General features: G+C 36.1%; 1 pseudogene; it reads right to left on the minus strand.

The window, feature by feature from the left end:
• Window positions 1-17,479, minus strand: part of LOC142348566 (dynein axonemal heavy chain 7-like) — a 460,211-nt pseudogene that overhangs the window by 20,309 nt on the left and 422,423 nt on the right.

The following is a 17,479-nucleotide window of genomic DNA, read 5'->3' on the forward strand; positions in this document are numbered from 1 at the left end:
TAACGGCTGTTGAGACTTCAAAAATAATTTTCCAACCTTAACCAACCTTAAACTTATTTTCGTGAACTGCAAGTCAATCTCAGTAATGATCGGATCCCCCTTTTTCTATTGAAACCAAAATCAATCTACTTAGCGTTTTTTTAACTATTGGTGTTATGACTTCGATGCACGAATTTTCATTTTTTTTAGTTTTTGGATATTTTTTTCGTAATTTTATGTCCTTTGGGAATCTTAACACATTATCCTAATATTGACAGTTGCATTGGCTTAGAGATGACATTCAACGTATCTTATATAAAAGTTACAGGGAAAACTTATGGTTTAAATGGCTTCGACACTTTCTTCTCGCACTTTTCTACTGATATTTAGGATCTTGTCTGGATTTCTTGTTGTTTTTATTATCTATGACTAATTGTAATGTCTTATTGATGACGTATGAATAACAAACATTGTTGTTTTCTCTTCGAAGCATAATTTAGCGTATTTATTATCTTACGTTGAAAGGTATTGAATTTAATGGCGTTGATACTCCAGGTTTTTTCAAACAATTCGCGGTTTTAAAGTATTTGTTAATGCTTGTTGATCTTTTGGAGTCAAATTGTTTAAAAAACAATCCCATTCCAGTTAAAAAATTATTTGAAAGCAGAAAAGATCCTTCCGAAAACATCCTTTTTTAATGGCTTCGACACTTTTCTCGCCCAATTTCTTTTGAATTTGCTTTTTTTTGCTTTTTTTCATTTAGGTAGCAATAAAAAGCTGAACGGTCCCATTAGCCTCGTGTATGATGATTGAATGCATGATGTTACCCAATTCAGTCAGTTTAATGCGAATAATCCTAAAGTTTCCGATATTATACATTTTCAAGATTTTTAAAGATCTTTCAGTTTTTTCAGTTTTCGTTGTAATTTTCAACTTGTATTTTAAACTCATCATTGAGACGTCCCATTCCGTATTTTAAAAATTAACATGTTTACTGATATTATGACGTAACCGATTATTTGTTTGTTGGCCAATATGCGCTTTTATAAAAGTTATGTGAGTGGTATGTTTTTGTTTCTTTTTCTCTTACTTTAGCACAATCGCGTAATAACAGATCCCAATGACTTTCAAATGTGGCCCAAGTGAACTTAATTATTCATTCAGTACAAAGCTAGCTGAATTAATATATATAGAAATTTAAATGAAAACACATAAATTTCACATAATAGCTAATGAGTTTAATGGCTTCACTAATTTGTGTTTTCGCAATCTTTGTAAACTTTGTTCGTAATTTTTTGAGTTTTTTTTTCATTTTTAGTCCGTTCCTATGGCTTAGTCTAACCAGAGACAGGGGTTATTGATTTCATTATGATTTTTTGGTAAATTTATCGAGAGTTATTTCGTTAAAAGCTATTTATTTTTAAGACTTTTGAAATTATTCGGTTTAAAAATGTTGATTGATTTTTGAGTTCCGCCTCATTTTTTCTTCTTTTTGACGACTTGTTACCTAGTTTCATTCATCCCATGTGATGTTTAGTTATGAAAAACAAATTTATGCAGTTAGGATTTTGTCTGATTTTAATTTGACGTTGTTACTAGGTGCCTTTAAATTAAGATATTGAGTTTTTGCCGTGAAATTTTGTCTTTATTGCTTTTTGTTGTTGTTGTTTTTTTTCGCGCACTTTTTAATGGCAGATCTTGTGTTAATGAGGCATGTCATTTTTTAATTCAATTTTGATCTTGGTTGTGTAACGATTTTGTAAACTCAACATCTATTTTTGTTTATCTCTTTGTCAAAAATGTAAGTCAAAAGACAGTGAAGTAAAAAATATAGACGAGCGCGGGTCGGAACATCATGTGCAATCGCACATTAACGAGCTTACTTGTTTGAGATACTTGTTGATGACACAAGAGGAGCAACCAATTGGACTGAGAAGTCGTACAATTATTAGTTGAACATTTAAACTTGAAAGCATTTATGAACAGGAGACCAAAAATGAGAATCTTGATAAATTCCTGCAAAGGAAAAAAAGTAATCCTGGTAAACGAAAATGTGTTTTACTTGTGTCTTGAGGATGTTGTTGAACAACATTTGTGTCTCTTGCTGCTCTTTTGTGATGTCAGCATTCGCGTGCATTCCAAACACTTCTGGCGACTGGTTGATAGGCAGGTTTTTAATGTACTCCAAATAGTGCTCAAACTAAAATGACAACCAGATTGAAATTTGGACACTTCAGAGACAAAAGAATCCTAAAAAGCTTCAAATACCCCACTCTATAGCCGCCCGATATTTTGTCTCAAAAACCGAATCGAGGAAACACAAGATTTGCCATGAATTCTCATCATAAAGCAGCGCATTTTTAGAGGGAAAATTTATTGCAAGAACTGAATCAAGTTACAGTGAAAAGTTATTTTTCAGCGCATTAAACACAAACGTAACAAAATTATTAATTTCAACGCAGTTCCTATGTTCTTCAGCGAGCATTGACACCTCGACGCGAGAATTTCTGAAACTATGAAGCATTATAATAAAATGATGTTTCTGTAACTAAAAGATACTAAATGATCAAATCTGATATAATTTTCAACTGCAGTTTCACCAGAATTGATGAAAATAAGATATTTATTGTTCCGACCCCACTTGTGCGGGGGGAACTATATACTCAAATGGGTTTTTTTTGTTCAGAAATTTTGGCCGATCGATATTTTCATCGTAGAGACTTGAGAGTGGTATCATTGAAAAGCCCCTCCAACATAGAATATGGAATTAAAAAGCTTTTTTAAATTTCGATTTCTAGAGCGCGTTATCGGGGTTTAAATTTTTGTGAATATTAGACCGATTTGCGTCATTTATTCACATTTTCCGGAATTTTTGCAAAAAAACTTGGTCAAATTTGCCAAAAATATTTAAAATCGGTTAACAATAGTATTGCTGATTTTATTTTTAAAGACAAAAAGGTATTGTTGACTATTTTTTGACTAAAATTTCGGCTATATATTTCAAAATTCAGCCTTTTTCATCAAAAAATGCGCGAAATAAGCTTCTTTTAATCACTTTGATAAAATTTGCCGGAAGTACACAGCCAAAAATAACTAACACAACATTTTTTAACTACAAAGGGGAGCTAATTGTACTTCCAATTTCATTGAGAGTAGTCTAAAATAAAAAGTTTTCGGTTTTTTGCTTAATTTAGCCAATTCCGTTCTTTGATAAAACGCAGCAGCTGTTTTTGATCTTTTAACGAACAAATTAACTAGATCTATAACATTAAAAACAATTGAGTGTTCTTAATTGACGAACAACAATAGCCAGGTTGGTTTTGGTTCAATCTTGGACTGTTACAATCAAACATAATTCGGGTTGTAATCAGTCGGTCTTTTTAATTAAAAAGTTTGGATCTATCTTTTTTATGTTAGTTAAAGAACAGGACAATTCAAATGAAAGCTCACTGTTGATGTCCTATTGGTCTTCTAACTAGTTCCAAACTAATGTATCTAGTTTCTTCAGTCGAAAGATTATAGTCGTTTTGAATTTTCAAAATGTCTGATTTTCAAGTAAAGAATGGATTATTGAGCTTTGCCACTATTTGTCTCTTACTTTGGCTAAACTGCAGCTTACTGTCAGAAAAGAAAGAATGTTTCTATCTCCTCTTCTTTCCATTCAATTAAAAATTAATTGTTTTTGCGGCTCTACGCGTAAAGTTATGGTTTTCCGGCTTTGAAACCACTAGATTTCACAATTTTTTTTAATTTTTAGTCATTGGCGCATTTTTCATGTTTTTTCTCGTTTTGTCATTTTACCACATTATTGACACTTAACATATTACATTATTGGCGTTCACAATCAGGCATAAATGAACACATAAAAGTCTTTAATAGCATAGATAATGGCTTTAACGGCTTCGACACCCCTTTCTCGAAGAATTTCATTGAAATTATCAGATTGGTCTTCAACTGTCGTTTTTACTTTGTCTTTTCGTTCTTATGAAAACTCCTGGATGACGACTGTCTCATTGGTTTTTTATGAAGGAATAACTGAGCCTATATTCTGAATTGAGTAGACAGCCGATGGCTTTCATGACTTTGAAAACAATTGTTTTCAAAAATTTAAAAACAAAAACACTTTTTAACTTCGCATTTTTGTTTTTTTTGTCTATTTGTTAACTAGTCTCGTTAATTATAGGACACATATGACATTTTTGTCTTCGAGTTTAGGTGCAAGAGTGCAAATGCTATTCCTTTTAAAGAATTCGTTATGAATTTACTGGTACGACAGTTTTTCGCAAAAACAGTAAACTAATCTTTGATTTTTGTCTACATTAGACAATCTGTTTGTGACGTTAGACATATTCTGAATAATGAAAAGGGCTCAAACGCTTCCTTTGGACGAATAAACGAACCTATTTAATTATATCATTTTGTAAGAAATGACTTTCATGGCTTTGAAAATAAGTGTTTTACCAAAAAATACAAAAGAATTACATAAATTTGGCTTTTTCTCTTATTTTGTCTACTAGTTACCTATTCTCAAACATACCCGGCAGATTGCCGGAAAATAGCCGCCGTTGATTCCAATAAGCATGATTCGGATTGACAGAATAGAAGATTTTGAAAAAAAAAGATTTTTGTACAAAAACATTTTTTAAGTCCGATTTAATTTGATGGCATTTCGTAGTTGAACATAACGTACTTTTGTTTCTTAGAGAGAGGCTACAGGGGCTACTATCAATACCAATAAGCATTAGAGATGGTAACTAAGACTTATAGGAACGATGTTCAAATAGCGGGCATCTAAAATTGGGCTTTATGGGTTTATCCCGTTTCTATTTCTGACTTCAATTTTTTATACTGACTTTGTTCATTTTGAATTGCTTTGCTGAGCAACTGATGCTCAAAATCACTTTTAGCAGAATGAGAGAAGAGAGAAACTAGCCTAGAGAAGTCAAAAAGATTTCACGCAAAATGTTGAAAAAGCGGCAAAATGAGGTAAAGCGAAACATTTTTTTATTCGACGAAGTAAAAAAAAAAAATAGGAGCGCTATAATAGCCGGCTGAGAAGATGAGGCGGCTATTAATAATGAGAGGTCGCATACCACATTATTGGCATTCGAGAAAGGCTTCATTGAATATATTTTGAGGGGCAAAATGTGGCTTTACGGCTTCGAAAGCGTTTTCTCGCGTTTTAATTGAATTTTTGTTTGTCTCTATCTGTTGTTCTTATTGTAATCGCATACAAAATTGAATGATGAGAGCTCTTAATGACCACCTAGAGAGACGCATGTGATGAAAAAAACGTGTTGGTTGTTTTCATTTGCTATCTAATGGTTTCACTTTGAAATTCAGTGTTTTTAAAAAAATATAAGCCAATTTCTTAACATTGCTGTTCTGTTTCGCCTAATTGTTACCAAGCCTTATTGTGGAGTGCTCCCATATCTTTTCTAGTGAAGTACAACTTTTTTTGTTAGTTTCAGTTTTATCTGACGTTTTTTACCTTGTTAATAAATTTTTTTAATGAACAAAATTTGGATGCAATTAATGTTTGTTGTTATTGCTGTTTGATTTTGTTGTTCGTCTTGACTTGCTTTCTTAATAATGGCTGATCTCATCAATCTTATGCGGTAGTTTTTACTCCACTGAGTTATTTGGGTTGGAAGCGATCTTTTTGAAAAATACTTGAATTTTTGTCGGTTTTCTATCAATTCCAACAATCACGTGCAAGTTTAAACAGCCAGATCTTTGCAGTGCCAGATTCTTGAATGACAGATTTTTCCTTTACACAATGCCAGATTTTAAAGCTGCTGGCAATTTAGAACTTGCAGTGTGCGTGTGTTTCAAGCAAAATTACGTGACTCTGTTACAAATGGCTTCCAAACTCTGGCTTACGTCTCAAACTGCTACATGGTTCTCGACAACTTTCGACCAGATATTCATGAGAGCAGTAACTTCATCAGACTCTCGTCAACTATAATTACAAACGAAGGCAAATCTGATTTCAGGGTTGTGCAGAAATTCTAAGACGCATTCGAACGTTAATTTGAAGGACAAACTATTATGATACAGATTTATAACTATAAACTTAAATGTGGGTTTTCTATAATGATTTTTAACTTACAGTTAGTCCCCGGTCATACTGAAACATCAAAAAAGTTGAAAAGAGCAACCAATCGGACTCAAGTGTCCTCTGATGATGATTTATAACAGGGACGATGATGTAATACACTGGACTATGATGACGTAACATGAGAATGCTATGATGTCATCACCCACGTCGTCATCATTCGGAGCACAGTACTGCTTCGAAGGTTCCAGAGGGTACGACCTGAACAACAATTAAACATGGAAATCACTGAAACTATTTTTTCAAGACCCTGAACACCACCTACTGACGCCGGATGAATCACTCTTTACCTACATGCGGCGATTAACACAATTATGGTGTCAACTACAAATGTCTCATACAAACCAAAAAGGCCAGAAAAACTGGACCAAAATCAAAACCATCGTTTTAAAAATTACCATTTAGAGCCTCGCTTCCTAGCAATTTTAATACTCCGTGAAACTCGGATAGTAATTACCGTTTAGCAAACCCACACCTTGACATAAAGTTCTCAGGTTTTACCCGATTATCTCCAATTTGTACGAAGAGTATTTAGATCGGTCAGACAAAAAGTTTGTTAAGACAGGCCAATAGCATCTAAATAATAACTACACGCTTTCGTTTCAGATCATTTTAGCATTTGAATGGGAGAAATTCAATTCACTTAATCATTCATTTAATCAGCATTCATAAATTAATATAGACACAACTCCATCAGTGCAGAAGAAAGCATATATCAAGATAGCCATCAAGTATAAAGCTACCTTGATCAATTTTCTGGAGAATGAAAGATTCGAATCAAATCAAAGCTCAGCTGTACCAGAATTATATCCTCTGTCATAAAAACAAGATTTTTGAAATACAATTGGGGAAAAACTAACAAAACAGTATAGTGCCAGCATATTAATAAAAGACATCACTTAACTATTTAATATTCCAGAGTAAAAACGAACTATTCATGAAACAACTCCAACTCTGTAATAAAACTTAAGGAAACTAGAATGAAACTAAATACTTTAATTTGCATATTTATAGACGAAAACGTTGCTTGCAAGGAAAGTAAGCAGTTTGCCTTGAAATGAACTGATAGACAGTTGTTCGCAAAATGATAACTTGTAATCGATTCAATTATGAGTGAACAAAAATAGCTTCGCTATTGTCAAAAAATAAGGGAGCTCCAGACGATATCCTAGATGCAATTTTATTTTAACATCAAATATCAATTTCTCTAGGTTAGCTATGTTTCTCTAGGCCGCCCAAGCTTTTTATTTATTGCCATTTCTTTCACAATTTTACTGACTTTTTCCAAGTTCGTGATTTCAAGCAAAAGTTCTGGTTTTTGCTAAGTTACATTAGCAGACATGTGCTAAGTAACTGATTAGTAGAGCGGTGGTACTATCTCGTTTGAAAACGGGATAATAAAACAACCACCAGTTGGGTATATAAGCCAAACATAATTTCGAAAATATTATGTTTCGATTGTTACTACCACTATTCTACTATTCCGTCTCCTATATAGAGCACAGCAAAACAACTCGACAGAAATGATAAGATTTTTGCCTCCCTCCGACCTCGCACTAGGAGAACCATAGCAAAAACTCGAATAAGCTTGACGTTAAAAACCGTTACCTAAACTAGAGAAACAAAGCAAAAGCTAGCTACAGGTTACTAGATGTATTAGATGTCATTTCAAAAGTTCAAAATTTGGAGCAGACTGAATTTTTAAAACTTTTCTGGATGATAATCACTGACACTGTTGCTTTGCTTATGGAGAAAATTCAGCAAAAGTGATTATCGCTTTTCTTATCCTACATTCTAAGCCAACCTGAACCAGGCGACAACAAAATTGTGCTTAAGTACAAAAAACTATTGCATCTCTGCATCCCAATACCTATCAACCTCATTTTATCTCAACAAAATCATCAGTACATAGTTACCTAAAAAAGGAGGCCATTACTCACATTCCGAAGTAAAATTGACCCCGGAGAAAACTTCCTCCTCTCCAAAAAGCATCGCGACATCTCTGGCGTATGTGTTTTTGCGCCGACAGCAGCGTGTGAACAATTAAGTTTGTTGCGCAAAACAACACAAAACTGACAACTTCTATAGTTGAGTCAGCAAGAAATGCACCACGAAACACCATTGTCAAACAACTTACCAACCAAGGTAACCTAATGCATCATAAATAAACAGCAGGCGAATTGCCCGAAACTAGCCGCCGTTGATGCGCATCGGGATTGAAATAGACCAAAAAAATAAATTAAAACTGACAGAATTTGTTCCGAAGTGTCAAAAAGTGTTCTACTGGTGTGAGCAGTTTTAGTCAGAAGTTAAACTTCTACTTAATTCAGCCTCTAAACTGAAGCCTATTAAGCTTTATACTGATGCCAGCCAGCAATCGCTTTTATGAACTTTGATAACGTAATGCATTATCATTTAATGACAGGGCCGTATCGGTTTATCCCGTCTCTTCTGATTTTGCTCTGTTGACATAGACCGTATTCACTACATTGGGTAATTCAATGTGTGACCAAATTTCAAATCCACTTAGTTAAAACAGTGAGTGAGGTAAATCAGCAGCCGCACTTGAAAGTCGTGACTTATGTAAAACCAAAACGTAAACAAGGCAAAGCGAAAAAAAATCAAATATAGCAGGACAAGCCCTAAACTACAATTCAAAACATTAACTTAATAATGATTCAACAAAGAACTGGACCTAGAAAACATTTGGAATGACGTTGAAAAAACATTAAAGCTTTAAATATCGAGTGATAAAAATTCACACTGTGAAACCACCTGCGTTTCCGCTCGGCGAGATTGAAATCGGTACACCAATTTGACTTCAAAAATTACGAGAGCGCCCCAATTAAAAAAAAGACAACGCATCAGTACAATTCAAACTCTTGCACTGTAATATTGTTTGAATTGTACAAAAAGGATAGCCGTAGAGAGGCTGACAGCGGCTATTAAAAATATACACCCTACTCTGTTAGTTGGGTAGGGTCGGATAAGACCAGTTTGTGTTGGTTGGGTGTTTAATATAAAACTTCCTTCTCTACCCTAAATTGATTATTTAGTGCTGAGTTATATAATAGCAAAATCTGGGTTCCAGTTTCATATACAACTAATTTCAGTGATTTTTAGCGGAATTCTTTTATCACGGCTTAGCACAGCTATCGATCAGTAGGTTTAAGTATTTTTACTACCTCTGTTGTACAATGTCGTTACAGTAGTATCTGTTGAGGATGGTAAGAAGAGTCCTCCTGTCGTGGTCATCTGTCACTCTCCCTCCGTAGTTACACTCTCCAGCCAGGTAAGTAAGTGCCTCAAATGGGATCTCCTGCAAACAGGTAAGTTACGATAGAACCCTGACCATTGCGTAATCAACCTTAGTCAGAAGTCATTCTTGAGGCTAAGAGATATCGAACCTATTTGCCAAGAAGTTCAAAAAAATAGCAACAAAGTTTGATTTATCCAAAAAAGAAAAAGTCAGAAGATATTTAGGCAAAAGTGATGCTCAAAATTTCAGATTAAAAAATGTATGTTTCTTTTCATTGCAGCCTGCAACCTCCAGGAAATTAAGAACATTAATCAGCTTTGAACTCACCATTTGAGTATAAATAAGGGGCTTAATTAACGCCCCTCCCAGCTTAGTGGTCATATAATGTATACCCCCATCATGATAAACATACCAAAATGGAGGCTATAGTGGGACAGTCCCTGAATAAGTTTGATAACATTTGCTACAGTAAAATTGAACAGACCTCATATTGGTTGAGGAACATGGACAGCTGTTGGACACTGATCCTGAGATCTGTCTCGTTGAACTCATACGGAATATTCCACCCCAATGGACCAAACTTCCTCCTCTCCTGAAGGAGTGCGTGGAAGAAACACAATCCGAACAGCATCTTCTTAAACACTTTCTGAAACACACGGCAGAGTTTATGTGCTGAAGATAACTTGATGATGGTTGAAGATGTTGGTTTTCACGGTTCTCTGTTGGATATTAAGGCTGGCTATAAGTTTGCGGTGGGGGGGGGGGGGGGGGAGGGCGGCGGTGGTTGGAGCTATAATGGGACAAACTCTAACATTCTATGGAAAAAACTAATACTGCAGACACAAATCTGATTGAAGCAAAACATATCCTATTTATTCGATCGTTATTAATTTTGAATCTTTCCGTTTATTATTACTCAGCTTACTGATGCATATTTGCAACCCACAAGCAATAGTAACAAATAATGAATTGTTATGTAATAAGACATATTTTTTAATGAACTCTAGCTTTCTTTGACATAATTCCAGAATACTCACAATCTGTTTGTTGCCAGAAAAGAATTCTGGATCATTGATTGGATCCGAAATGTAGGAACGGAGGATGTTCGCTTTGATGCCCCTCGGGGGCTCATTGGTCATTTTGACTCCATTCTGTAATACAGACACTGGGAAGTGGGGAGAGGGGTAACTGGTCAGCCAGAGACGGAAGTCAGGGTGTACTTGCTCTGGGTTCACTTCCTAAAAGTATACCACAGTTCAGGGAAAATATTAAAACATTTGTGGAACATCGTGTATTTACCCCCCCCCCCCCCCCCTAGAATTGCCATGGTCGATTTTAAACGTAAGAAACCATCCTCCCCAAATATAGCAAAAATTACCCATATATAAAAGTAAACAAATTTAAACTCAAAAATCTATAAGCATACATCGGAATCTTTCGAAACTGCATTTATTTCCGATTAAAACAGAAATTGGACTTCCATCATGAGTAAAAGTCAGGAATATGTTTTCTCCCAGCGAATGAACTATACAAATCCAGTGTTTACTACTTACATTTCCATCAATGTCCACTTCGACCACTGCTTGTCTCTCTGCTTTCAACTTTCCCTAAAACAGCGGTTCACAACTTTTTATGTCGGTTATTTGACCACTAAAGTTTCAACTTTTGATCTCTAACTCAACTGACCTCGCAAATCTTTTCCAGGGTTCCCATCCAGGACACAGCCACGTGACAGTTCTGCAGAACTACCCAGATACCCTCTTTGATTCCTCTCTCAATCATGTTCACTGCAATTGGACCCTGGCCCTGTCCTAATGACAGTGTGATCATCTTGGCACCACCGAAACCCTAAAGAAAGCAACTGTGTGTGTTAGCCCGAGTAAGGAATCAACTGAACAATTTGTAAGAATCTTGCAAGGGAATGGATAGTTCTTAGACATTTCTTGCAAGAATCTCGCAAGATTCACATTCTTCTTTTTGCAAGATTTTGAACCATCTGCAAAAAACTTGCCAGATATTGGATTCACACCTATTTTTTTCCGATAGTTGACCAACTGCTGAAAGTCTACCGACGCCAAGTTAAGGCTTTCCAGTGTAAAGTAAACAAGAATCTAAATATATTGATTTTCAAAAAGCGTACAAGCTATATTTGATTTCTTGTCATTGTGAGATTTATATAAAAAAAAGATCCAATTTCTCATTACTTTAGCAAGTAGAAACAACTTCAATAGGGAGTGTAAATCAAATCAAACAGTTGGTGCATAATTGATCAGACTGTAGTATGGTAACCATAATTTAAACGTTTTCCAGGTTCCCCTGCCATACGACGTCGAAACCGAGTTTGAATTTAATAGATATAATTTCTAATGTTTTTTGTCTGGATTAACAGGGTGGAAATTAGCAGAAAAGTGTTTTCAAAAGCATTAAAACTGGGGAAACAATTACAGCCTTTTATCCAGAATTGACAACGGAAACAACTTATCTTGCTCTTAGATTAAGAATTTATTTTCCGATTGAATCAGATTATTGGTTTTAACTGAGTTTTAATGCAAAATTTTTTTCTAACAGACGTTTTAATAAAATGTTAAAAATCAATTAAAATGTCATTTAATTAAAATGTCAATTAATTGGATCCCGAATTTTCACCATAAATGATACATATTTGTTCAATAAACATCAAGTTCTTACCATATCCTCCGCGAACTTGAGCAACGCGACCATCGGGTCAGCGCCTGGTGACAACACAAATATAATAGGAGCAGTGCAGGAACTATCTGCGAAAGTCTTGGCGAGATCAAAGGGGGGAGGTTCCACAAATTGACGTCCTATCTTCTCCGAAACAAATTCCTGAAGAGCCGGGATTATCTTGTCTGGTCGGATGCATCGCATGATCAGCATGCGTTGGAAGCTTCCCAGTTTTTCTTGCCATTCGCCAGGAAAGTTTTGGTGGTGAGGCTCCTAAAGATCAACTAAGTACTTCAAAATGGCGAACGCAAAGGAAGCCGAAGTAAAAGCAAGCCGACAGAAAAGCAAGCCGAAAGTTATGTAATAGTTATGTAATCTATCAGAAATAATACATTGTTAGCCGTTACAATCAATACTGCGCGTAGTATTATAGTGCATAATGTATTCCAATGCGCCAAAGAAACAAACATACGTCAATTTTTAGACATCTAGTGGGTACGGGCCTCAGCGGACCGCTGTCCATGGCCATGCCTCTCATCCGCTGTGGGATGTAATCCGGAAACCGCGGGCCGGTTATCGCGGCGAAGGCGCGAAGCGCGCCCACCGGCCCGCCAGGGGCAACATAAAATACGGGTATCCCAAAATTTTCTGCTATCTTGACCTCATTTTCAAAATTCGGCTTACTTGCCTATCGGCTTGCTTGACCACCACCCTTCAAAATACGTCAGAAATCAACATTTTCCCAAAGTAGAAATGAAAATGGGTGCCATTGTTGTTGCAGAATTAGAAACATAAAAGGTTTTTTCTATTCATCTCTACTTTTCACACAGAAATTGAGAAATCACCATTTGAATATCGGATTCATTTTGGTGATAAAGATCATTCAGAAAAACAAAAACAAATACGGAGTTATAAAAGATAGCCGGCAGATTGCCGGAAAATAGCCGCGATAGACGCTTGTGGCCTTCCATGAATTGAAACAACTAAAGAAACAAGATAGACAGCCCAACCACCCGTCCTTTAACAGACCACTAGACTTTTTGGTTAGTTTCGGACAGTCATTTTTTTGAGACACATACGCTCTATAAGGAAAAAAACCCTATTGGAACTTTTTCAAACTTAATATTCGAAATCAAAAACTCAAGACTCTAATACTCAATAATTAGGGCATATACGTTTGGCACTACTTGGATGCACACTATTGACCTTCAACCAGTAATTTTTCATAAAATTTGAAGTTCATTAAGCGAGTTTTGAAGTTAGTTTTTTTTGAGTGAGGTAAGTCACACAATTCACCTAAATGCAGAACAAATGACGTCACGCACACAAATTTTAACTGCAAGGCAGTAGAAATTACTGAACTTGCAAATATGTCAATTCCAAGAAGTTATGTCGCAAGAATCTTCGATAGAGACGACCAATTAAAAAAACATAGCAGGACAAATCCTGACATACAATTCAAAGAATTTTCATTGACTAAACAAAAACTACACCTAGAATGGACTATGTGTGAATTGGGAAAACCATTTCCAAAAAAAGTCAGATCAAAACATTTTGAAAAGTATTGAAAATCAATTTCAAAATGCCGCATTGGTCGTCTCCAAAATGCCGAATCACGAGCGAGAAAGCAAATTTTTGTTCAAACACCATTTTCTCACTCTACTTTAAACTTAGAGTGAAAAATTTCAAACCACAAAACCACTCGCTTTTTCGCTCCACTTCCTATTTCGGCGTGACCAAAATCATTACTCCAATTTGACTTCAAAAATCATGAAAATATGTGAACAGATCTTAAAAACAGACAGCGCCCCAATACAATTCAAATTCTTTGAATTATAAAAACCACGATGTCCACAATAATAGCCGCTATCGCTTCGCTATTAATAATATTTTAACGCCTTTTAGTATAAATACATTGGTAATATTTGCAAAAAGTCATTGCAAATGGTAAAAGATCAACGAAAAAACTCAAAAAATGTTCCGGAAAATAAAAAACCAGGCCAGATTCGCTGATGCGATGAGAATTAACAGATCAAGAATTGCTAATTGCAGTCAAAAACTCACTGGACTGTCATAAACCATCTTCCAATAATCTTTCTGAGTCAAGAATTTCTTCCTCAAATCACTGAATCCAGGCAAGTCATCCAGTCTGCAAATCTCATCCCATGCTTTGGAAGGGAGCCAGGCTGTTGGGTTGGGGTGGGGGTTGTCCAGACCAATTCCGCCAGTGAGGAGGAATCGCCATTCATCTTCGTCGATCTCTCCTTTGGTTCTCAGTACATTCACGCACAGCAGAAACGAGAAGAGGAGCTGTAACAGAAGTAATAGCGTCAAGGGTTCGAATCCTGGTAGGGCTTAGCATATGGTTTTAAAGTATGAACTTTTTATTTAAAAATGTGAGTTTCGTCTTTTACCTGTGAAGCTGGAAAAATTGTTTTAACAATCAATTAAAATTTTCAACAACTTTGCCCGCATCGTATTTGTACAATAGAGCCTTTTCAAACATTTTCCCCATAAAGTTATGAATTATAACACAAAGTTAGGAACGAATTATAACACTATAATACGAAGTTATGAGTAATAAAAGAAAGAACTATGTGCAATAATTGTCAATAATAGATGCGGATAAACAATGGGCTTCACAGAAAATTTTTGTATAGTACCAGGCTCACAAGAAGCCCAATAAAAAGTTCTAACCTTGTCTTTTTCAAAGAGAGACCTGCACACATTACAATACAGCAGATACTGAAAATAATGCTGCAAATTCTCCAATCTCTTCTCCAATTGGTCCGATTTCTCCGAATTATCAATGGCCATCGTGAACAAATTTATGAACCACGCCAGCGAGTACTGGTACATTGGTTCTATATTAGCCAAATCCGCAATTGAGAAAAACAGAATGCTCGAATATGAGGCAATCGGGGTGTAACCCATTCGGGTTTCGTCAATTTTAATCTCGGTTTCCTCAGCGACGACTTGTTTCTCTGTTATGTCGTTTGCGACTTCTTTGGACGATGAGAGAATTTGAATTGCTGTTTCGTCTTCGAGGATGTTTCCCTCAGAGGACGAAAGGACTTCAAGAATTTTGTCTTCAATTTCTTTGAGCTGTCTGAAAAAGATACATTTCTGTGATTAATAGTTTCTGTCGGAAGCATTTTGACTGCACTAATGATATATATCTGGTAGAACATCAACTGTGAACTATTTTATGTTCAGTCTAGTCTTTTAAAGGGTTCAATGATCAGTACTGTTCATTTGTAAACATTCATTACCCATTACTGAAACCTGGAAATTTTAGCAATACAAAATTTTGATAGATTAATTTTTAAAAAGAGCTTTTTCGTTGTGGTCAATGTGAATATTGGTTTGCCGTATCATCTACGCAACCTTTAGTAAGATTATGGACTGTTCAGTCACTCGCTTTTTATTAAAAAAATCCTATACTATAAAGAGGTATACTGAAAAACACTGAATAAAATTTTAACAATAGGATGTCTCTATAAATAATCGTCTGCACTTTTGAACCACACTTTAAAAAAAACCTGAGATCTTGGAAATAAATCCAACGAAAATAAACCCCAATGTTAACATTGGAATTGGTTCTTGATAAATTTGTTCCTTTGTCACAGTTTGATATCAGGTCCCGCTGGACGCCAAGGCATGGCCATATGCGCTAAATGAGCCGCTCTTTAAAAATCAATTGGAGGTTTACTTCCGTAAGAACTTTCTCTTTTTTTGGGGGGGGGGGGAGGGAGGGGGGAGTATTTCCCATCTAAAACTGGGTGCATTTTTGCTGTGTTTTTTTCCAAAAACGCAAAACCTGGACCTTCCATGAATAATAAGGAAGTGTTCTAACCGTTTGTTGCTTGCAGTTTGCAGAATGAGTTGATTCTTTTCCTCTTCCAATTCTGGTCTCTCCCTTGCAACCACAATTCCCAACAGCTGGTCTTGTAACCCCTCGGGGGTAATCATGAAATTCAACAGGGTCACCTGAAAAACAGAACTATTTGTTTCTCACTTTCTTTCTATGGAATTTCGGTATTACTAACAGTAATAGTAAGTTGTTTGCGAATGGCTATAAATTATTTTTTTAAAAAAACATTATGTTTAAATGAGTCCAAAACGGGCCGATGAAATTGTGAGTACTCAGACAATCCAGAATAGTTATCTTGTAATATTGTTACTAACTCCTACCAAGTCATCTTACAAGATTATGCAACCTTAGTATAAAAACTTGTGTTCTTGAAAGTTTAAGCCATAGTTTATACTGTGAGATATTCAACTTGGAAGTTCTTGCAAGATAACTATTCCTCTGTCTTATTTACTATTGGATGTCTGGGGTAGTGATGCATTGACATAAACTAGCAATAAAAAACACGGTGTTGGCAGCATACTGATAAAACATTTTAGATCAGCTCATTCAGAGACGAACGTAGTGTAATTTGGTTAGGCACTTCAGCCAAGTAAACATAGTTTTTAATAGCTTTAAGTGAATAGCTTCTCAAGCAAAATCGAAATGAAAAAGTAACTAACAACAGTCAACTTGGACCGTTAAAATAATATTTTAGGTATTAGAACGCATGCTGGCAGCTTCAGTTACTATACTAATTTTTATGTAAACAACTTCTGACATGAGTCTATTTGGTATTGCAATTGTTGGCTGTTCGATATGTATTAAAAAGATTAGACTTTTATATTTAACGTCGAAAAGAACGGTTTTATCACCTTTATGCTGCTTCCACGACACGGGAAGGAACACAATAAACATTGCCGCGGAACTTGCGCATAAAGGCATTAAGTGGATACTCAATCCGCGCAGTGCTCCACACTATGGTGGCATCTGAGGAGGTTGGTCCGTAGTTTTAGGAGAGTAGTCTACACCATCCTCGGTACGCGTTGCTTCACCGATGAGGTGTTGCACACCAGATTTTGTCTTCTTGAACACGCACTAAATTCACGTCCGTTGACGCCCGTAAGCGTCGACCCGTCCGACTTAGGCGCGGTAATACCTAATCACTTTCTACTTGGTAACCAAGCAACCGGAATTCTGTCAATCGTTGGCATTGACGAGTTCAATCATCGTAAGCGGTACGCTCGTGCAGAGTCCTACGCCATTGCAATTTGGACACGTTGGCTTAAAGAGTATACCTGCTCTGATCTAAGTGGCAGACGCCTGCCGAGTAGCACCTTAAGACGGTGATTTAGTTTGGATAGTTGAAGTAAGCAACCCTAGGGGTTACTACTGCTCGGATCGAAGAACTCAGCTACAGTTCTAACAGCGTCGCCCGCTCCGCCGTCGTAGACATGGCATCCAGATCGGTCGTCCGCCCACTTGCTAAGTTTGTCCCGATCCAACCAACATATTCTTCCGTGCCACAGGATGTTAACGGGTAAACAAAGAAATGAGCAACGTAAGCTGTAAATCTAGCGAGCAAAAA

Source organism: Convolutriloba macropyga, chromosome 10 (assembly GCF_964194025.1).
Source record: "Convolutriloba macropyga chromosome 10, txConMacr16.3, whole genome shotgun sequence".
NCBI classification, from domain to species: Eukaryota; Metazoa; Xenacoelomorpha; order Acoela; family Convolutidae; genus Convolutriloba; species Convolutriloba macropyga.